General features: G+C 37.1%; 2 long non-coding RNA genes across 3 annotated transcripts; both read left to right on the top strand.

Annotated features, from left to right (window-relative positions):
* Window positions 1-9,889: 9,889 nt before the first annotated feature.
* On the top strand, window positions 9,890-11,449 carry LOC145009294 (uncharacterized). Its single transcript, XR_013663835.1, has 3 exons — window positions 9,890-9,997; window positions 10,799-10,886; window positions 11,400-11,449. It is a non-coding gene; the product is annotated as an uncharacterized LOC145009294 (long non-coding RNA).
* A 1,393-nt stretch (window positions 11,450-12,842) lies between these two features.
* Window positions 12,843-18,611, top strand: LOC145008492 (uncharacterized). 2 transcript variants are annotated; one of them, XR_013663494.1, is made up of 3 exons: window positions 12,843-13,092; window positions 17,961-18,048; window positions 18,562-18,611. It is a non-coding gene; the product is annotated as an uncharacterized LOC145008492 (long non-coding RNA). The 2 variants fall into 2 exon arrangements; XR_013663495.1 differs by lacking the exon at window positions 12,843-13,092 and adding an exon at window positions 17,052-17,159.
* The last annotated feature ends 1,273 nt before the right edge of the window (window positions 18,612-19,884 follow it).

Raw genomic sequence — 19,884 nt, forward strand, 5'->3', positions numbered from 1 at the left:
GAAAGGTCTTTCCAAGTCACAAAGATGATAAACATTCATAAATGTGTTAGGAATTTTAACAATTCAAGGCTTATGGATCCTACCTGGTTAGCTAGGAAATTTGTGAAGGAGTTGATTAGGAAACCTAATTTAAAATTCAAGGAGATGCAGGTAATTATACAAAGTAAGCTTCATTGCAAATTTTCATGGTCAAAGTGTTATAGATCAAGGATGAGGGCACTATCATTAATTCAATGGAAATTGAGTAACCACTATACAAGAGTTTAGGATTATGGGCGTGAGCTACTAAGATCCAATCCAGACATCACAGTTAGGATTACAGTTACTGTAAACCCTGATAATACCACAACATTTCATAGATTCTACATTTGCTTTAAAGCAATAAGAGAGGGGTGGGAAAGGGGATGTCGTAGGGTAATAGGATTTGATGGTTCTTTTCTGAAGGTACAGTGTAAGGGTGAACTGTTAACTGCAATAGACAAGGATGTTAATAATCAGATCTATCCTATAGCTTAGGCAGTTGTTGATATAGAGAACAAGAACAACTGGAATGGTTCCTGGATTTGGTTAATGATGATCTTGGATTGCATGGTGGAAGGGGTGTGTGTGGAATCAGTGTCCACCACAAGGTAAAGTAACTATCTCTTTATTTTTCATTATTTACAATAGTGTATGGTGTTGCTAATTAGCTTTTTTTTTTTTTCATGTTCTAGGGTCTTGTTGAAGCTAGTAAGGATATTCTACCATATGTTGAGCACATGCAATGTGCCAAGCATATCTATGCCGATTTCAGAAAAGTTTATAGTGGAGTGGAGTTTAGAAACATATTTTGGGTATCTGTAAAATCTACCACAGAAGGATATTTCAAGTTTAATATGGAAAGGATTAAGGCAATAAGTTATGTTGCTTATGATCATCTCATGGCAAGGGAACCAACTTCATGGTGCAGGGCTTATTTCTCTACTGCCATGGCTTGTGAGGCTGTAGATAATGGGATTGTTGAGTGTTTCAATGCAATCATTATAGACTCAAAAAAGAAACCTTTACTGACTATGCTTGAAGAGATTAGGCTTTACATGATGGAAAGGGGTTTCAATCTGAAACAAGAAGCTGAAAACTGGAAGAATTTGGAGAAGACATTAAGTAAGTATTCTCAATTGTTTTGTTTTTACATGTTCTATCTTATGTGTTTGCATCTTATATTATATCTATATGTTTGTAAAAGTTGGTTTGCAGTTCCAAGTGGATTGAATGAATATGAAGTAAGGAATATGTTTCAAAACTATGGAGTTGACTTAAAGGAATAAAGTTATGCTTGTAGATTATGGGAACTTTCATGGGTACCTTGTGTGCATGCACAAGTGGCAACATTGTACACCAATCAAGATCCAGTTAACTTTATAAGTAGTTGGTTCAACAAGAATAATTACAAGGCAACTTATGATCAGAATATAGTCCTAGTTAATGGAAGTAACTTATGGGAAGAAACAAGTTACAATAAGCCCCTTCCACCCATTGAAAGGAGGATGCCAGGAAGGCCTAGTGTTAAAAGAAGAAGGCATGTTTCAGAAAATCAAGACAAGTACTCTCAAGTGTCAAGCAAGGGTAGAACTATCCAGTGTAAAAATTATCTACAAAAGGGACACAATAAAACATCATGTAAGAATCCAACATTGGTTCCATAACCTCAACCAAAAAAATGGGCAGGCCTAGGTTGGAACCTGATTTGCTTAATTGGTTAGGAACTAAAAGAGGAATTAAAGGTGATGGAAGGGCTGGTGGAGGAAGAAGTAGAGGTGGTGGTAGGGGATCTAGTAAAGGAGTCCAAATAGAATACGAGGAGGGTACTTATGAGTTACCTAAATGTGAGCCTGAACATGTTACCATTCAAAATGTTGAGAGTGAAAATGATGCAAGTCCAGATTTTCACAACCATATAAGCATAACAATTGACAACCTAAGGAAATCTTTATACACTACAGAACAGATCATGGACTATCTTGGACTTAGTGAAGCAGAATTACAACAAATTGAAGGTCTTGGATTGAGTGAACAAAAGTTACAACAAATTGAAGGTCTTGGATTGAGTGCAGTAGAAGTACAACAAATTGAAGATGCGGATGTTGCTATGTCACAAGTATGCTTTCTCATTATTCATTTTATGATGTTAAATCTTGCTAACTGGCCTTTTTGTTATGTTTGTTACATGATGTTGGAATTGCTAGCCAAATAACATTTGAAGAACGACCTACAACTGAAGCACTTGGAGATGAGGAAATGATGAAAGAGGAGGATGGCATAGATGAGTCAGGGATGGGTGAGGTAGTTGTCACACCCCCAAACCGAATTGGTGGAAACATTCGGGGGTGGAGGACGTCATGTACAATATCATAACAATGCATAATAGTAAAACAAACAACAACATCATCCATTGCATTAATAGTATAATTTATACATGTGTGTTCATAATGTAATTGTAATACACCAAAAATATATATATCAAAATGAAAGACAAGTCGGAAAGTGCTCCGTCTTCTCAAAGCCTGGCCATCTGTACCTGTTTACTGGTGACCTGGGAATACAAGTTATTTTGAAAGAGAGGGTCAACATTTAAGTTGGTGAGTTCATAAGTATTTTAGTGTCAAGTGTTTGTATAAGTTTGATGAAAGTGTTTGTAAATGTTTGTTGAAAATGTTTGTAAGTGTTTTTAGTAAATGTTTGTATCTCCTAGAAAATCCAATATTTTCTACTTGAAATGTAGCCTTCAACCAAGACCCGAATGTTTTGTATGTTGTTTGTTTGTAAAAGTGAGTGTTTTTCCCAAGTATGACTATCATTACCAATATACAGTTTACATTTCCATTTATGTGAGAAGATCACAATGTTAATGCAAATGGGAAAAAAATGATGTACTTTAGTTTTGTATATAGTAACTACTGTTGTACTAACTACCTTAAACCAATCGTTAATTAAGGTAAAATGTGATGAGATTATAACCATGCTTGATCGACTAGTAAAACACGACGTTCAAAGACGTTGAAATGGTATGACATTCACCACCCGTAGACCTGTAGTTCCCACTATAGCTAGCAGCAAGGTGTAGGATGGTCAATCCAGTATAGATCTATACAAAAATTTATGCTCTCCCTCCAGGAGACTCTGGTTATAAAACGTGACACAACAGTATATTTCGATGCCATGAAGTAGTGGCTCACATTAATGTTATAATATTCTTATATTTGTATAGTATGTTATATCTGTTGTAGTGTAGTGTATGTTCTCTTTGTATAGTATGTTCCTTCCTGTTTCTCATTATAGTATGTTCTTTCTGTTTCTCGGTATAGTAAGTTTGACTGACTCATGTATGAACTGACTCTTGTATGTTTCATTGTACTAGAAATAGTGAGTAGCAGTCTTCTAAACTATACATATTATAGTTTACTAGTAATGTTGTTTGAATGACTGAGTATGTTTGTACACCTTTGCTACCCAAAGGTATTAAACTGATGTAAGAACTTTTATATCTATACACATACACATAATATATAACTAAGATCCAAATGACACTCAGACAAACAACCGATACCCTAAGTCCACAACCAAACAAGGAACAGGAAATAGAGCGAGCTATCAGTCCTAAGTCCTTTCAATCTTATTTATATAACTTTATATGTATAGACATGATTTTGACAAAATATAAGTTTAAATGATATTGATAAAGAGTTTAGCATATAAAGGAGTTTGATAAAATGTTTTGAAATAGTTTGCTTGATATCACAGTTTGAAGTATAAGAAATTCACTTGTTTGATAATTATTAATCACATGTGATTGATACAATAACTTTAATGTTTCTACTTGTATCCCCCCTCATAAAAGCATTTAAAAGATAAGTTAGGGGTATGAACTCACCTGTAGCGAGTGATTCGAATGTAAGATCGATATAGGATGCTAAGTGTCAAGTGAAGCCTCGAGCACAAACGTATCCTATTAAGCATATAATGACACATATATGTATATAATTAGTGTATATAACAACTAATTGTGATATAGAACCACCTTAGGGACTAGGAAACACTTGGATTGAAGTGTTGCAATCACATATGATTGTTCCAAGGCGGTTACGACCATCCAAGGATGTTTACGACCAAGGGAGTTTACCACCATGGGAGTTTATGGCCAACACATGAAAATGCTTGTGTTTACAGCCAAAGATGTTTACGGTCAATGAAGATCATGAGGAGGGTTTACGGTCAATAATGTTCTTCATAGGGGTTTACGGCCAAAGGAGATGCTATGGCCGTAAACTCCTATTGTTCTTGGGAAATGGTTGTTTTCAAAGGTGTATGTCATGAGCTTCTAAAGGATAACTACTATATGGAAAGGATACTTACGTTTTGAAGCTTGAAGGGGTGTTCACGATCCAATGAACTAGTAGGTGTTCTTGGTGTAAGTGATGAAGATTTGAAGATCTACCCAAAAGAGATAGTTTCATGGATGAAATCATAGAGTTTTACTAGATTAAGAAGGATATCAACTTAAAAATGGAAGGATCACTTACATTTTTGAAGATCAAGATGAATAATCTTGATGATACTTGAGAGAGAATTGACTTTCTTGACTTCGATGTCTGAGAAGTGAAGGAAAATGAAGGAAAATCATGCATATGGAAGGAGTTCACGGCCAACCAATAGATTACGACCGTAATCTCTAGTTTACGACAGTAAACTCCAAGTGTTGGAGTTTTCCAGCTTAAATGATGCACAATGAACCCTAGTAGATAGTTCCTAACACCCAACCCTTGAATGTACTAGGTTTAGAACACTCAAACAGACCCTTAACAAGACTAAAAGATAGCAAAAACAAGTCGGTCATTAGATTGAATTAACTAGCTTTACAAGATAGAAAATTTCGGATTGTCACAGTAATGATGAATGTGGAAAGGATGGATGATGAGAGAGAAATATCTGTCACACAACAATTGAATCAAGTCAGAAAGAGGCCTACAAAGAGGAGTGAAGTGAATCAAGTCAGAAGGAGGAAGCCTTCGGAAATGATAACAGATATCAAGAAGAGCTATATCGACTGAGGCCAATCTGAGTTGGAGTTTCAGGTTAGTGACATGATGTTGCTGAAGGTCTCACCTTGGAAATGCGTGATTCGCTTCAGGAAGAGGGGGAGTTGGGCCCCCGATATATTGGACCATTATGGGTTGTTTCCAGGGTTGGCAAGGTTGCTTATAGATTGGATATTCCGGAGGAACTCATTCAGATCCATAGTACTTTCCATGTTTTGCAGCCGCGGAAGTGCGTATTAGATAAGGATGCGATTGTGTCACTAGATGACATTCAGGTTGATGAGCGACTAAACTATATTGAGAGGCTCGTAACTATTTTGGAGAGAAAGGTGAAGTTTTTCAGGAGCAAGTAAGTACCTTTAGTGAAGGTACGATGGCATTACGAAGGGGTTCTGAGTGGACCTGGGAGTCGAAGGCTGAGATGCGGGAGCATTATCCGGATTTATTCACCGCAGTAGGCTTTGAGGACGAAGCCCAGTCTAAGTGGGGGAGAGTTGTAACTGTTGGATTAGTGTCTAAGTCCATAACTATTTTGGTATGTACTTGACCCGATTATGAGCATGGTCCTTTTGGGTTGCCTTCACCATAGCAATATGTAGGATGATTTAAGGAGAGAAAGGTTCAAATATGATTTATTAATATATTATGAGAATAATATATTAAAGGGGAAATCATATTGTTTAATTAATATTAATCAATAATTAATTGAGAATTAATTTTGTGACTAAAAGAGATTAATTAAATATAGGGGATTGGACTGCAATTATTGGATAATTGAGTTATTGGGCTAAGGAATGCTAAAGGAATAAGGGGTGAACGAAATTATGATGGAAGCCCATCATATTTTTGTCCATAGCCTTGTCCAGAAGGTTCCATGGGCTGCTTAGAGTTTAAGCTGTCCATTAGGGTTTTGACTGAAACCCTAGCAGCCCACACAAGTATATAAAGGACCCCTTAGGCCCCAAAAACGTGGACAACTGATTCTCTAGGGTTTCTAGTCGTTTTTGGGCAGCCTCCTTACTTCTCCTCTTCATCCAAGTTGCATATGGTGTTTGTGACTCCATTAGAGGTACTACACTTGTGGTACTTGCTTTCAAGAGCTAAGGAAATTCAAGGAACTAGTTGTTATTGCTATATAACAACAAAAGGTATGTATTCTAGCTTTATATATGAATTTCGAAAATTATAGTAGCATGCCAGGTTTCTTTTTGTGTTCATAAAGTTGTATAACTAATAGTGAAAACATAGATCCAATACTAGGGTTGCATGCACACATAGGATTGTTTGTATAAGGCCCATCAGTAACATCCCAATTTCTAGGTATGCGATTTATTCATTAAAAGGCTAGTCTTCCTTGGAACTCGTCGAGTTGATGGCCTCAACTCGACGTGTTGAAAGCTTTTGGGTCGCACATCTTTTTGGACCAACTCGACGAGTTGGTGAGGAAAACTCGATGAGTTGGCGGCTGGTTGAGATACCCTAAATTTTAGGGTTTGCACCGTATATAATCGCCTTAAGTCCTTAAGGCTAATCTTTTATCAGCCTCCAAACCCTAGTATCGACTTTGTGTTTAATGGTTAAGCCTTTTAGTTTTCAAGTCTTGTGGAAGGGTTTATGAGCATTTGAGGTAGTCCTAAAGGATAAATTTGGAAACATTATCCTTTTAGACACATTTGGAGTTTAGATCTGAGCCTTAGAGTCCATGGAATCGAAGAATCAACTGTATGTGATAAGCTGGGGAAAACTCGACGAGTTGGCTAGGGTTTAACCCGACTTTTGAGACCTGTAGAACTCGATGAGTTCAAGAGGTTCACTCGATGAGTTAGGTCAACATAGACTATTGACCATGACCGCTGACTTTAACTTTAACCATGGTTGACTAAGTTGGACTTTTAAGGGCATTTTGGGTATTTTGATATTTTGATGGGTTGGTCATGATGGTTGTAGGCTTTGAATCGGGATCTGAGATTCTAAGATAGATCTTATCAATTTAGCTACTTGTGAGGTGAGTCATCCTCACTATACTTTCGGGTCGAAGGCACCAAGGCCGACTTGTTGGTTTGATAACCTGATATTGTTGATATGTTGAGTATGATATGGTTATACATGCCTGTCTTGTTATGCTAGTCTGGTAGATCCGTAGGATTACCTATGATTTGCCTGTTTATCTGTTTTACGATTTTGGGATTTCTCTGATGTGAAACTTATTTTGAAAATAATTTGTGATAAATAATGGTTTTGTAGTTGTTTTAAAAACGTTTAAAATTTTCAAGAATTTTATGAATGTTACACATGTCAAAACCGTCCACTGCCTATGGAGAGTTTTAGATTGCCTCTTGCTAAATTATTATATGATTACAATTTAATCCATACACTTTTAATTAATTATTTTAATCCAAAAATTAATTCTAATTTATTTCTAATTAATATTAATTAAATATTACAATTTCTAATTAATATATTATTCTCATAATATACTAATAAATTACTTATTTTTTATTTATTAATCAAATTAATAAATCAACATCTTTCTCCAAAATCATCCTTCGCAGTTGCTGGTCTTGAGGGCAACTCAAAAGAGCTATGCTACTATCAATTCAAGTATATACCAAATATAGTTATGAGCTTATACACATAATCAAAAACAAATTAGATCTAACAAAAGGAGCATCAAGATGCAAGCTTTATACCTTTTTGATATGGGATATGAAGTGCAAAGTCTGGATCTATAAAGCTTGGAGTTCCCACTTGTTTCTCTAATGGATTCCTTCTACAAGAATACATACAAAAATCACACCAATGCTTCCAAAACTCACAAGTGATGGATAAGGTTTCAAAGTAACGATATGAGGTGATAGAGGCTAGTGATGGGAAGGGTTCCAAGAAGTTAGAGCCCTTAAATAGGGACTAAAACCTTAGGGTTCGGGTTTTGATCATGTAACGACCCAAAAATACGACCCAAAAATTTCTTTTAAAGCATTACTAGAATCATACTTATAAAAACTGTGTCATAAGTCATAACATAAAATCTCGAGTATTAATTCAAAACATAATATCATTATCATAGTATAAACATCCCAGGCTGAACAAATGGTGTGTGCACTGCAATCTTCCCGAGCTCCTCTTTTGAAAACTGAGTACCTGAAACCAAAACTGAAACTGTAAGCACGAAGCTTAGTGAGCTCCCCCAAACTACCACATACCATACAATAACATATAAACACATATTGGGCCTCGCCCACTGCATCGGGCCGAAGCCCGGAAACTGCATCGGACCGAAGTCCGGAACTGACTGGGACCTTGTCCCCTGCATCGGACCGAGGTCCGGAACTAACTGCATCGGACCGAAGTCCGGAACTGACTGGGACCTTGTCCCCTGCATCGGACCGAAGTCCGGAACTAACTGCATCGGACCGAAGTCCGGAACCGACTGGGACCTTGTCCCCTGCATCGGACCGAAGTCCGGAACTGACTGACTGAACATGGCATAGCATAACACATCAACTAGCATGAACACATATACTGCATACTACATCGGGCCGTAGCCCGGAACACATAACACATAACACATAACACATAAAACATAGCGCATAAATCCTGTCTGAGCCACGAAGGCATCAGACATACTAGCTACTGCATCGGACCATAGTCCGGAAACTACTGCTAACTGAACGGGCCGGCATTGTGGCCTTAGACCCGTCCCTACTGGAAGGAAACTCACCTCACACTGCTGAAGTCCCGTTGACACAATCCCACACTGCTGAAATCCCGCAGACTCCACCCCAGCTGCTGGCCGACAGATTCCCGAACTGTCAACACCAAATAACACCCAATTAATAATTGGGTTCTATCACACAACTAAAAATACATGCTTTGGGTAATTACTACATTACCCCTATCTTGGCTTACCCAAGCCCAAGGCCCAATCCATAGGCCCAAAGTCAACTAGGGATTAAAGTCCAACATATGGCCCAATTGATTAGTCCAGTCCTACATGTATCATTCTAGGGTCCAATACCATACAACCATCTAGGCCCCAACTATGGCCCATCTATGGCCCAATTTTCCAAATTGGGCCCAATCCTTCATATGGGCCTTACCCTAAAGCCCAACTAATTACTCTAGTCCATTTGATTATTCTCGGATGGCCCAATACAAAGCCCAAGTGAAATTAGGGTTTCACATCAAATGATAACTATGGTTATGTAACATACACTTCAGTAACCTTGTTTAATTATCATGTTTCATATGATTGTTAGTTTAAAAATGAATATTATTATATATATTATATGTTGTTTTAAACGTTTAAAGTAGGTAGTTATAGTAAAATAGAATTGTAAGCGTTTAAATATATATATATATATATATATATATATATATATATATATATATATATATATTATTTTCGGTATGGTTTTAAGCGTTGATTTCTAACGAAATAGGTTTATAATATTTGAAGTTAAACTAAGTTTAGAATCATTTGGAATGTATTAGAGGTGATAGGGAAGTCTTATGTGATTCCGATCAAAAAGTCAACTATCGGAATTAACGAAAGTATAACGTCTAAGTTGAAAATAATTAAATCTGATTTTATTGGAAGATATTTTCTGGGATATTTTTATTGGAAGTTGTAAATTATCTCGTTAGAAACGTACAGGCGAAAACCTCATCGAAAACGGAGTTTCGAGCGAAAAGTTATGCAATTTTTAGTGTTTAGGGGTAAAAGGGTACCCAAACCGGGTCAAACCCGACCCAACTCGGGTTTTTACCCATTGAAACATGATTTTGAGTCATTTTCCTGCCATTTTCAGTTTGTCACCATCCCTATGGGAGATTTTCACATACATGATCAATCTTGATCAAGTTTTGAAGATTAAATCAAGATTTTGAGTGTTCTTGAAGTATCAAGTCTAGTAATCAAGGTATGAACTCTTAATTTTTGGATTAACCCTTGTAATTAGTGAGTTATTAAGAGATTAGGGTTTGATCAAAGTGGGTTTACCACTGATTTAATGAAATTAGGCATGAGTTTATGTTATTAACCTAGAATCTTAAATGGAAATCAAGTAACTACATGTAAACTTGAGAATTAATCATATGGTTTAAGAGTAATTAGTGAAAATTAATAATGAAACCCATGGTTTATACTTGAATTAGAATGGATTACTAAAATATTCAGTGTTATCATTGTAAAAGAAGAACTTGATGATATTGATCATGAGGTTTGATCATGTAAAGGGTAAAATGAAATTATAAAGGGTATAATTGTCCTGTTTTTGTAAAAATCACCAAAAATTATAGAAAAATCGTATGGAGATGTGCTATATATCCCTGGAAAGCTGAGAATGTCTACTTTGATTTTTGTTTTAAAACCAAAATCTAATTCCGGACTTAAAATGGGTGAAAACAGCTATATGTTCAGTGCAGTAAGGCTGAATTTTGACAGCTTTGGAACATTTTGACAGCTTTAGGATGCTGTTTTGTAAAATTCATAGTAAATTATAGAAAAATCATAAAAATGTGAGGTCAGTGGCATTAGAAAGATATAAGAGTCTATTTTGTTAATATGTATAATTTATTAGTTATTTTGACATTTAATAAGGGTAAACAGATCTGCAAGTGACAGCTATACAAAGAACAAAAACTAAAATTTCTAAATTGAAAACAACATAACTTGAGAGTAGTTGAGTAATTGCTTATGAAATTTGAAATATGAACTCCAGGGGTATAATTGAAGGTTTTAGAGGCCTGAGGATGGTGTAATTTCATCAGAAAAAGAGGAATTTTATCGCAACATTCGGTTACAGCACAGTGAGTTCAATATATGGACAATTGTATGTTATGTGTTATATGTGCAATGTGCTTTCTTGTGTTATTGATCTAAGTGGTTATTACTTGATATTGATTTTGATGCCTTTGGCCATGTAGAGCATGACTCGTATCACTTTGGTATTGGCTTTGTGCCTTTGACCATGTAGAGCATGACTCGTATCACTTTGGTATTGGCTTCGGGCTAGGTAGGGCTGAAAGCCTGTATATTCTAGCAACATGATTAAAAGGGATTGTGTTTTATGTGCCTCTTGGGCTGGAATTTATGATGCTTATGATCCTAAATTATTGTGTCTTAATTATTGTAATCCCTTGAATCTAACCGTTTATTGATTTGGAAAGCCCTTCATTTGATACACATATAAGCCTTTGTTGTCCTTTGTTTCTTTTTGTTCCTGTCATATTGTTATGTATATGGCATAGCGTTATATTGTATCTATTTTTGAACTCACTAAGTGACGCCCACTTATCCCTTTTAGTGTTTAACTATTTCAGGTGATAAGCATCCAGAGTAAACAGGCTTTGTTGGAGGACTTAGAGTAGTTGATACTACTACGTTTTTACTTGGTATACATATATGTATATGGATTATAAATTCCTGGGTAGTTATGTATTTATACAACTAGTTATGAAACTTTGTAAAAACCCTTTTAGTTGGTTTGTATCCATGCTTTTGTATTTAGACCACTAGTGTGAATTATAATTATGAATATGCATGTAGCATGTTTGGCTTTATGGTAATTTTAGTGAATGGGGTCTTACAATTATGGTATCAGAGCACTGGTTTAAGCGAACTAAATACCACGAATTGGTATTTAGACTTAAACTGTTGGAAGTTCAATATATGAACAGATTTATTTTTCGTATATGGATACAAACCATAGGAAAGACTTAAGTGGGGTGTTGGGTAATGATAAATCCTTATATTCTTACGTGTTATGTTACTCCAATTTTTTCAGAACAATGGCTGAGCAGGAGGGTAGTCATACACCAGATGTGGGTGGAGATCTTCATCTTAATGAGGGAGATACTCCAATATCCCCTCGTGAGGAGCGACTTTTGGATAAACTTACTGGTGTTATTCGACAAACTCTCGAACAACACAAAAGGGATAGTGATAAGGGTAAAGAGAAAGCCACCGGAGAGTCTTCAAGAGAGAAAGCGAAACGTCCCTCATTCAAAACTTTCAAGAGTAGTGGTGCTACAGAGTTTTCAGGTGTCCTTGATCCCATTGTTGTTCTTACCTGGATCCAGAACACAGAAAAAGTATTTCGTATCTCCCATGTGGTTAATGAAGACAAGGTTAACTATGCTTCTGCAATGCTCATTGGAGAAGCCTTAGTCTGGTGGGAAGCGACATTTGAAGCTCTTAACGAGTATGACCAGGAGAATTTATCTTGGGAGATGTTTAAAATCCGCTTTCTAGGAAAATATTGTCCTCTAGATATGAGGAGAAGACTGGAGAAGGAGTTCCTCGAACTTAAGCAAGGAGGAATGACTGTGACCGAATATGAAATTCAATTCAATCAAAAGGCACGGTTTGCTGCGAAGTATATCCCGACTAAAGACGATAAAAGTCAGTTATTCATGGAAGGGTTACGGTATGAAATCCGTGATTTCGTGATCAATCGGGATATTCTATCATTCAATAAAGCTGTTGAGTATGCCCGAAAGCGCGAGCATGACTTAGAGATACGTGGTGCCACTCTTTCTGTCCCGAAGCATCCACGTGTTGATCGAACTGTTTCTGTTTCAACTAATCCATCGGGTCGATCTGCTCGATCTGATCTTAGCACAAAAGTACAATCTCAGAGCGCCTTTCGTGGTCGCGGTCGGCCACAATCTTTTTCTCTTCAGTCGAGAGCTCCACCACCATGCCAGAAATGTGGAAAGAGCCACCAGGGTCAATGCAGGGTAGGAAAAGGACTGGTGATTTGCTATGGATGCGGAGAAACAGGTCATATGAAGCCCGTTTGCCCGATGAGGAATGTTACATGTTATGCTTGCGGTGTTACTGGCCACAGAAAGCGTTTCTGCCCAACTCTTACCAGCCAAATGGTGAGAAGTCAAGCTTCCGTTCAACAACCAGTGGGTACTTCAACCCAAAAGGAGGATGTGCCAAAGGCTAAAGGCCGTGCATTCCAGATTACCCCAGAGGAGGCACGCGAGGACCCGAATGTTGTGACTGGTACATTTTTCGTCAATTCTAGACTTGCTCACATCTTATTTGATTCTGGTGCCTCAGATTCTTTTGTGTCTCGTGAATTTGCGCGTTCTTTTCAAATTGCTTGTTATGCACTCGCCCAACCATTTCATGTAGATACCGCGGGAAGTGTATCATTACTTGTTGATAAAGTCTATAGAGATTGTGTCATAGAAATTGAAGGTTATAATTTTCTTGCCAATTTGATTCCTATCTCCCTACCCAACTTTGATATCATTCTCGGCATGGACTGGTTGTCAAAGAACCGTGCAGAACTCTTGTGCTATGAAAAGATAGTACGCATTCCTATTGAAGGGGAGAATCCTATTTATGTCTATGGTGAACAAAGAATCTTCAAAATAATCTCTTTCCTTAAAGCTCGTAAATTCATATCAAAGGGGTGTTCTATCTATCTGGCCTACTCAGTTGATGTCTCAAAAGAGGAGAAGAAAACAGTAAATGATGTTCATGTTGTTAACGAATATCCTGATGTTTTCCCCGATGACTTGCCTGGCCTTCCTCCGGATAGGCAAGTAGAATTCCAAATTGACCTTGTGCCTGGTGCTGCTCCGATTGCAAAGACTCCTTATCGTCTCGCGCCAACAGAGATGAAAGAAATGATGATCCAACTGCAGGAATTACTTGACAAAGGCTTTATCCGACCGAGTACTTCTCCCTGGGGTGCTCCTGTATTGTTTGTCAAGAAGAAGGACGGATCGATGCGGATGTGCATTGATTATCGTGAGTTGAATAAGGTGACTATCAAAAACAAGTACCCACTACCTCGCATTGATGATTTATTTGATCAACTTCAGGGTGTTAGCTATTTCTCGAAGATTGATTTGAGATCTGGATATCATCAGTTGAAAGTTCACGAGCAGGATGTACCGAAGACTGCTTTTCGTACTCGATATGGGCATTATGAATTCCTTGTTATGCCGTTTGGTTTAACAAATGCTCCTGCTGTATTCATGGATATGATGAATCGGGTATGTCGCCCAATGCTCGATAAATCAGTCATCGTATTCATTGACGATATTCTAATCTATTCCAAGTCTGAAGCTGACCATGCCATTCATATTCGTGCGGTGTTAGAACTTCTTCGAAAGGAGAAACTATATGCTAAATTCTCGAAATGTGAATTCTGGCTTCGCCAAGTTCAATTTCTTGGCCATGTTATTTCTAGTGATGGTGTATCTGTAGATCCTATCAAAATCGAAGCCATTCAAAATTGGGAAGTGCCCCGTAATGCTTCCAAAATTCGTAGTTTCTTGGGTCTCGCGGGATATTACCGGAGATTCATTAAAGGCTTTTCTCGTATAGCCGTACCGCTCACGAGTCTTACAAGGAAGGAAGTAAAGTTTGAATGGGGTGAAGCCCAAGAAAAAGCTTTCTCAACTCTAAAAGATCTTTTGACTCATGCTCCAATCTTATCACTCCCAGAAGGTGATGATGATTTCTCCGTATACAGCGATGCTTCAAGATTGGGACTCGGTTGTGTGTTGATGCAACATGGCAAAGTGATAGCCTATGCCTCAAGACAACTGAAAGATTATGAAAAGAATTATCCCACTCATGATCTCGAACTCGCTGCAGTGGTATTTGCCCTAAAACTTTGGAGGCATTATCTTTTTGGTACAAAATGCCAATTATTTACTGACCACAAAAGTCTCAAGTACATATTCAGTCAGCAAACTTTGAATATGAGACAACAACGAGCCATGGAGCTGATCAAAGATTATGACTGTGAAATCCTATATCATCCTGGAAAAGCCAATGTAGTTGCCGATGCACTTAGCAGAAATATTTATCGTAAAAGTATGTGTTATGCTATTACTCATACCACAGTAAAATTCACTATTCTAGATGAACTAGAGAAATGGCAAGAAGAGGCCCTAAAGCCAGAAAATGTGAAGAAAGAAGGGATGATACATTATAATAATGCTTTACTTGATGATCCGCGAGGATTAAAAGTATTCAAGAATCGGCTATGGATTCCAAAGATTGGTGGATTAAGACAGAAGATTTTAGATGAAGCCCATAAATCTAAACTTTCAATACATCCTGGTACAAGTAAAATGTACTATGATGTAAGAGCTGATTATTGGTGGCCTGGATTAAAGAGAGACATTGGAAGATATGTACAGGAATGCTTAGTATGCTTACAAGTCAAAGCAGAGCACCAAAAGCCTTATGGAACCCCAGAAAGTCTTAGTGTTCCTGTATGGAAATGGGAAGAACTGTCCATGGATTTTATTACCAAATTGCCAAAGACTGCTAGACAGCATGATAGCATTTGGGTAATTGTCGACCGCCTGACTAAAAGCGCTCATTTTCTTGCCATGCGTGAAACGGCTCCAATGGAGAAATACGCACAAGTATACTTGGATGAAATTGTTGCAAGACACGGTGTGCCATTAAAGATCATTTCCGATCGTGATACTCGCTTCACTTCTCACTTTTGGGCAAGTATGCAACGTGAAATGGGATCTCGAGTTGCTCTCAGCACAGCTTATCATCCCCAGACAGATGGTCAGACAGAGAGAACAATCCAAACCGTAGAAGATATGCTTCGTGCATGTGTCTTGGAGTTCGGTGGTAACTGGGATAAATACTTACCTCTTGTTGAATTTTCGTATAATAACAGTTACCACGCTTCAATCAAAATGCCACCATATGAAGCATTATATGCTCGCAAATGTCGTACACCATTGTGTTGGCGAGACATAGGACAAAAGATCCTTGGAGGCCCTGAAATGATTCAAGACACCACCGACAAGATTCAAATTGTACGAGAAAGAATGAAAGCGGCCCAGGATCGGCAGAAGTCCTATACAGAAACGAGGAGACGACCCATAGAATTCCAGGTGGGTGATTTCGTAATGCTAAAAGTATCCCCGTGGAAAGGCATTATGCGATTTGGGAAGAAAGGAAAACTAAGTCCTAGATTTGTTGGTCCTTTCAAAATCATCCAGAGAGTTGGTAAACAAGCATACCGCTTGGAATTGCCAGAAGATTTGGCAGGTATTCATGATGTGTTTCATGTGAGCTATCTACGCAAATGCTTGAGCATCTATGATGAGACAGTTCCATTATCCGAGGTGAAATTGGATAATAAGTTAAGATATGTAGAAGAACCTGAAGAGATTATAAATGAGAGAACAGTTGATCTGCGTAATAAAGAAGTGGAGTTAGTGCTTGTCAAGTGGAAACATCATCGAGGCCCAAATTATACTTGGGAAAATAAGAATGACATAAGAGAAAAATATCCCCGCTTGTTTAAATCGTCGTGATTTCGGGGACGAAATCCTCAAAAGGAGGAGGTATTTGTAACATACACTTCAGTAACCTTGTTTAATTATCATGTTTCATATGATTGTTAGTTTAAAAATGAATATTATTATATATATTATATGTTGTTTTAAACGTTTAAAGTAGGTAGTTATAGTAAAATAGAATTGTAAGCGTTTAAATATATATATATATATATATATATATATATATATATATATATATATATATATATATATTATTTTCGGTATGGTTTTAAGCGTTGATTTCTAACGAAATAGGTTTATAATATTTGAAGTTAAACTAAGTTTAGAATCATTTGGAATGTATTAGAGGTGATAGGGAAGTCTTATGTGATTCCGATCAAAAAGTCAACTATCGGAATTAACGAAAGTATAACGTCTAAGTTGAAAATAATTAAATCTGATTTTATTGGAAGATATTTTCTGGGATATTTTTATTGGAAGTTGTAAATTATCTCGTTAGAAACGTACAGGCGAAAACCTCATCGAAAACGGAGTTTCGAGCGAAAAGTTATGCAATTTTTAGTGTTTAGGGGTAAAAGGGTACCCAAACCGGGTCAAACCCGACCCAACTCGGGTTTTTACCCATTGAAACATGATTTTGAGTCATTTTCCTGCCATTTTCAGTTTGTCACCATCCCTATGGGAGATTTTCACATACATGATCAATCTTGATCAAGTTTTGAAGATTAAATCAAGATTTTGAGTGTTCTTGAAGTATCAAGTCTAGTAATCAAGGTATGAACTCTTAATTTTTGGATTAACCCTTGTAATTAGTGAGTTATTAAGAGATTAGGGTTTGATCAAAGTGGGTTTACCACTGATTTAATGAAATTAGGCATGAGTTTATGTTATTAACCTAGAATCTTAAATGGAAATCAAGTAACTACATGTAAACTTGAGAATTAATCATATGGTTTAAGAGTAATTAGTGAAAATTAATAATGAAACCCATGGTTTATACTTGAATTAGAATGGATTACTAAAATATTCAGTGTTATCATTGTAAAAGAAGAACTTGATGATATTGATCATGAGGTTTGATCATGTAAAGGGTAAAATGAAATTATAAAGGGTATAATTGTCCTGTTTTTGTAAAAATCACCAAAAATTATAGAAAAATCGTATGGAGATGTGCTATATATCCCTGGAAAGCTGAGAATGTCTACTTTGATTTTTGTTTTAAAACCAAAATCTAATTCCGGACTTAAAATGGGTGAAAACAGCTATATGTTCAGTGCAGTAAGGCTGAATTTTGACAGCTTTGGAACATTTTGACAGCTTTAGGATGCTGTTTTGTAAAATTCATAGTAAATTATAGAAAAATCATAAAAATGTGAGGTCAGTGGCATTAGAAAGATATAAGAGTCTATTTTGTTAATATGTATAATTTATTAGTTATTTTGACATTTAATAAGGGTAAACAGATCTGCAAGTGACAGCTATACAAAGAACAAAAACTAAAATTTCTAAATTGAAAACAACATAACTTGAGAGTAGTTGAGTAATTGCTTATGAAATTTGAAATATGAACTCCAGGGGTATAATTGAAGGTTTTAGAGGCCTGAGGATGGTGTAATTTCATCAGAAAAAGAGGAATTTTATCGCAACATTCGGTTACAGCACAGTGAGTTCAATATAGGGACAATTGTATGTTATGTGTTATATGTGCAATGTGCTTTCTTGTGTTATTGATCTAAGTGGTTATTACTTGATATTGATTTTGATGCCTTTGGCCATGTAGAGCATGACTCGTATCACTTTGGTATTGGCTTTGTGCCTTTGACCATGTAGAGCATGACTCGTATCACTTTGGTATTGGCTTCGGGCTAGGTAGGGCTGAAAGCCTGTATATTCTAGCAACATGATTAAAAGGGATTGTGTTTTATGTGCCTCTTGGGCTGGAATTTATGATGCTTATGATCCTAAATTATTGTGTCTTAATTATTGTAATCCCTTGAATCTAACCGTTTATTGATTTGGAAAGCCCTTCATTTGATACACATATAAGCCTTTGTTGTCCTTTGTTTCTTTTTGTTCCTGTCATATTGTTATGTATATGGCATAGCGTTATATTGTATCTATTTTTGAACTCACTAAGTGACGCCCACTTATCCCTTTTAGTGTTTAACTATTTCAGGTGATAAGCATCCAGAGTAAACAGGCTTTGTTGGAGGACTTAGAGTAGTTGATACTACTACGTTTTTACTTGGTATACATATATGTATATGGATTATAAATTCCTGGGTAGTTATGTATTTATACAACTAGTTATGAAACTTTGTAAAAACCCTTTTAGTTGGTTTGTATCCATGCTTTTGTATTTAGACCACTAGTGTGAATTATAAATTCTAGGGTCCAATACCATACAACCATCTAGGCCCCAACTATGGCCCATCTATGGCCCAATTTTCCAAATTGGGCCCAATCCTTCATATGGGCCTTACCCTAAAGCCCAACTAATTACTCTAGTCCATTTGATTATTCTCGGATGGCCCAATACAAAGCCCAAGTGAAATTAGGGTTTCACATCAAATGATAACTATGGTTAAGTGTTTCTTACTTAACCCATTAGGGACTTAATCCGTTAAGGACTTAATCTATTAAGTCCATTATTGCTTAGATTAATTTCTGCCAAAGTTTATTATTTAATATTCCAAGTTATTACATAATTCTCGTGTGCCTCGATTAATTCCCCAAAATTAGGGTTTTGATGGCATTAAGGTTTCCAACCCAAATACTAGCCCATTTATTAATTTATTGGCCTTTTATGTCAATTAGGGCTTTATGGGCCTATTAATCCCACTAAAATATTATTAAGCCCATTAGGGTTTTATTGGGTCCAATAGAGTCCATTAAGCTTCATTAGGCCCATTAGAGCTCCTTTGAGCCCATTAGGGTTTCACTAAGCCCAAACGAATCAATCACAAGAGGCAAAGCGCACCGCCACCCGATACGATGGTCGGTGGCGGCAGGAGGCGGCAGCCACCACCTCACGGTGGTGGTTATGGTTTCTTTCTCATTATTCCTTTTTCTTTTACAATTTACAAGGAACTCACTAAAAACACACACACACACACTATACTAAATGAACACACACCCGCAACACCCCTTGTGGTGGTCGGTGGTGGTACACGGTGGCAGCCACCAGCTCACGGTGGTGGTGGTGCCTTGAACCTCGAATTCCGGCCAAACATACATTAAGGAAATAAACACACACACACACGAGATTAACCCATACATTAGCATACACAACCGCTATGTCGGTCCTTGAGGCGGCAGCCACCATGGCCGACTGCCATGGTGGTTCTTCACAGCAACCAATCGACATAGCCCACACACAAACACGATGGAACGGTGATTCACACGCCATGACAGCATACGAACCACACACACACAAATCTCCTGCTCGAAAAAGAATCCAACCACCCACCTGGTGGCTAAAAGCGACGACACCGCTTTG

Source organism: Lactuca saligna, chromosome 8 (assembly GCF_052625555.1).
Source record: "Lactuca saligna cultivar CGN05327 chromosome 8, ASM5262555v1, whole genome shotgun sequence".
In the NCBI taxonomy this organism is placed as follows: Eukaryota; Viridiplantae; Streptophyta; class Magnoliopsida; order Asterales; family Asteraceae; genus Lactuca; species Lactuca saligna.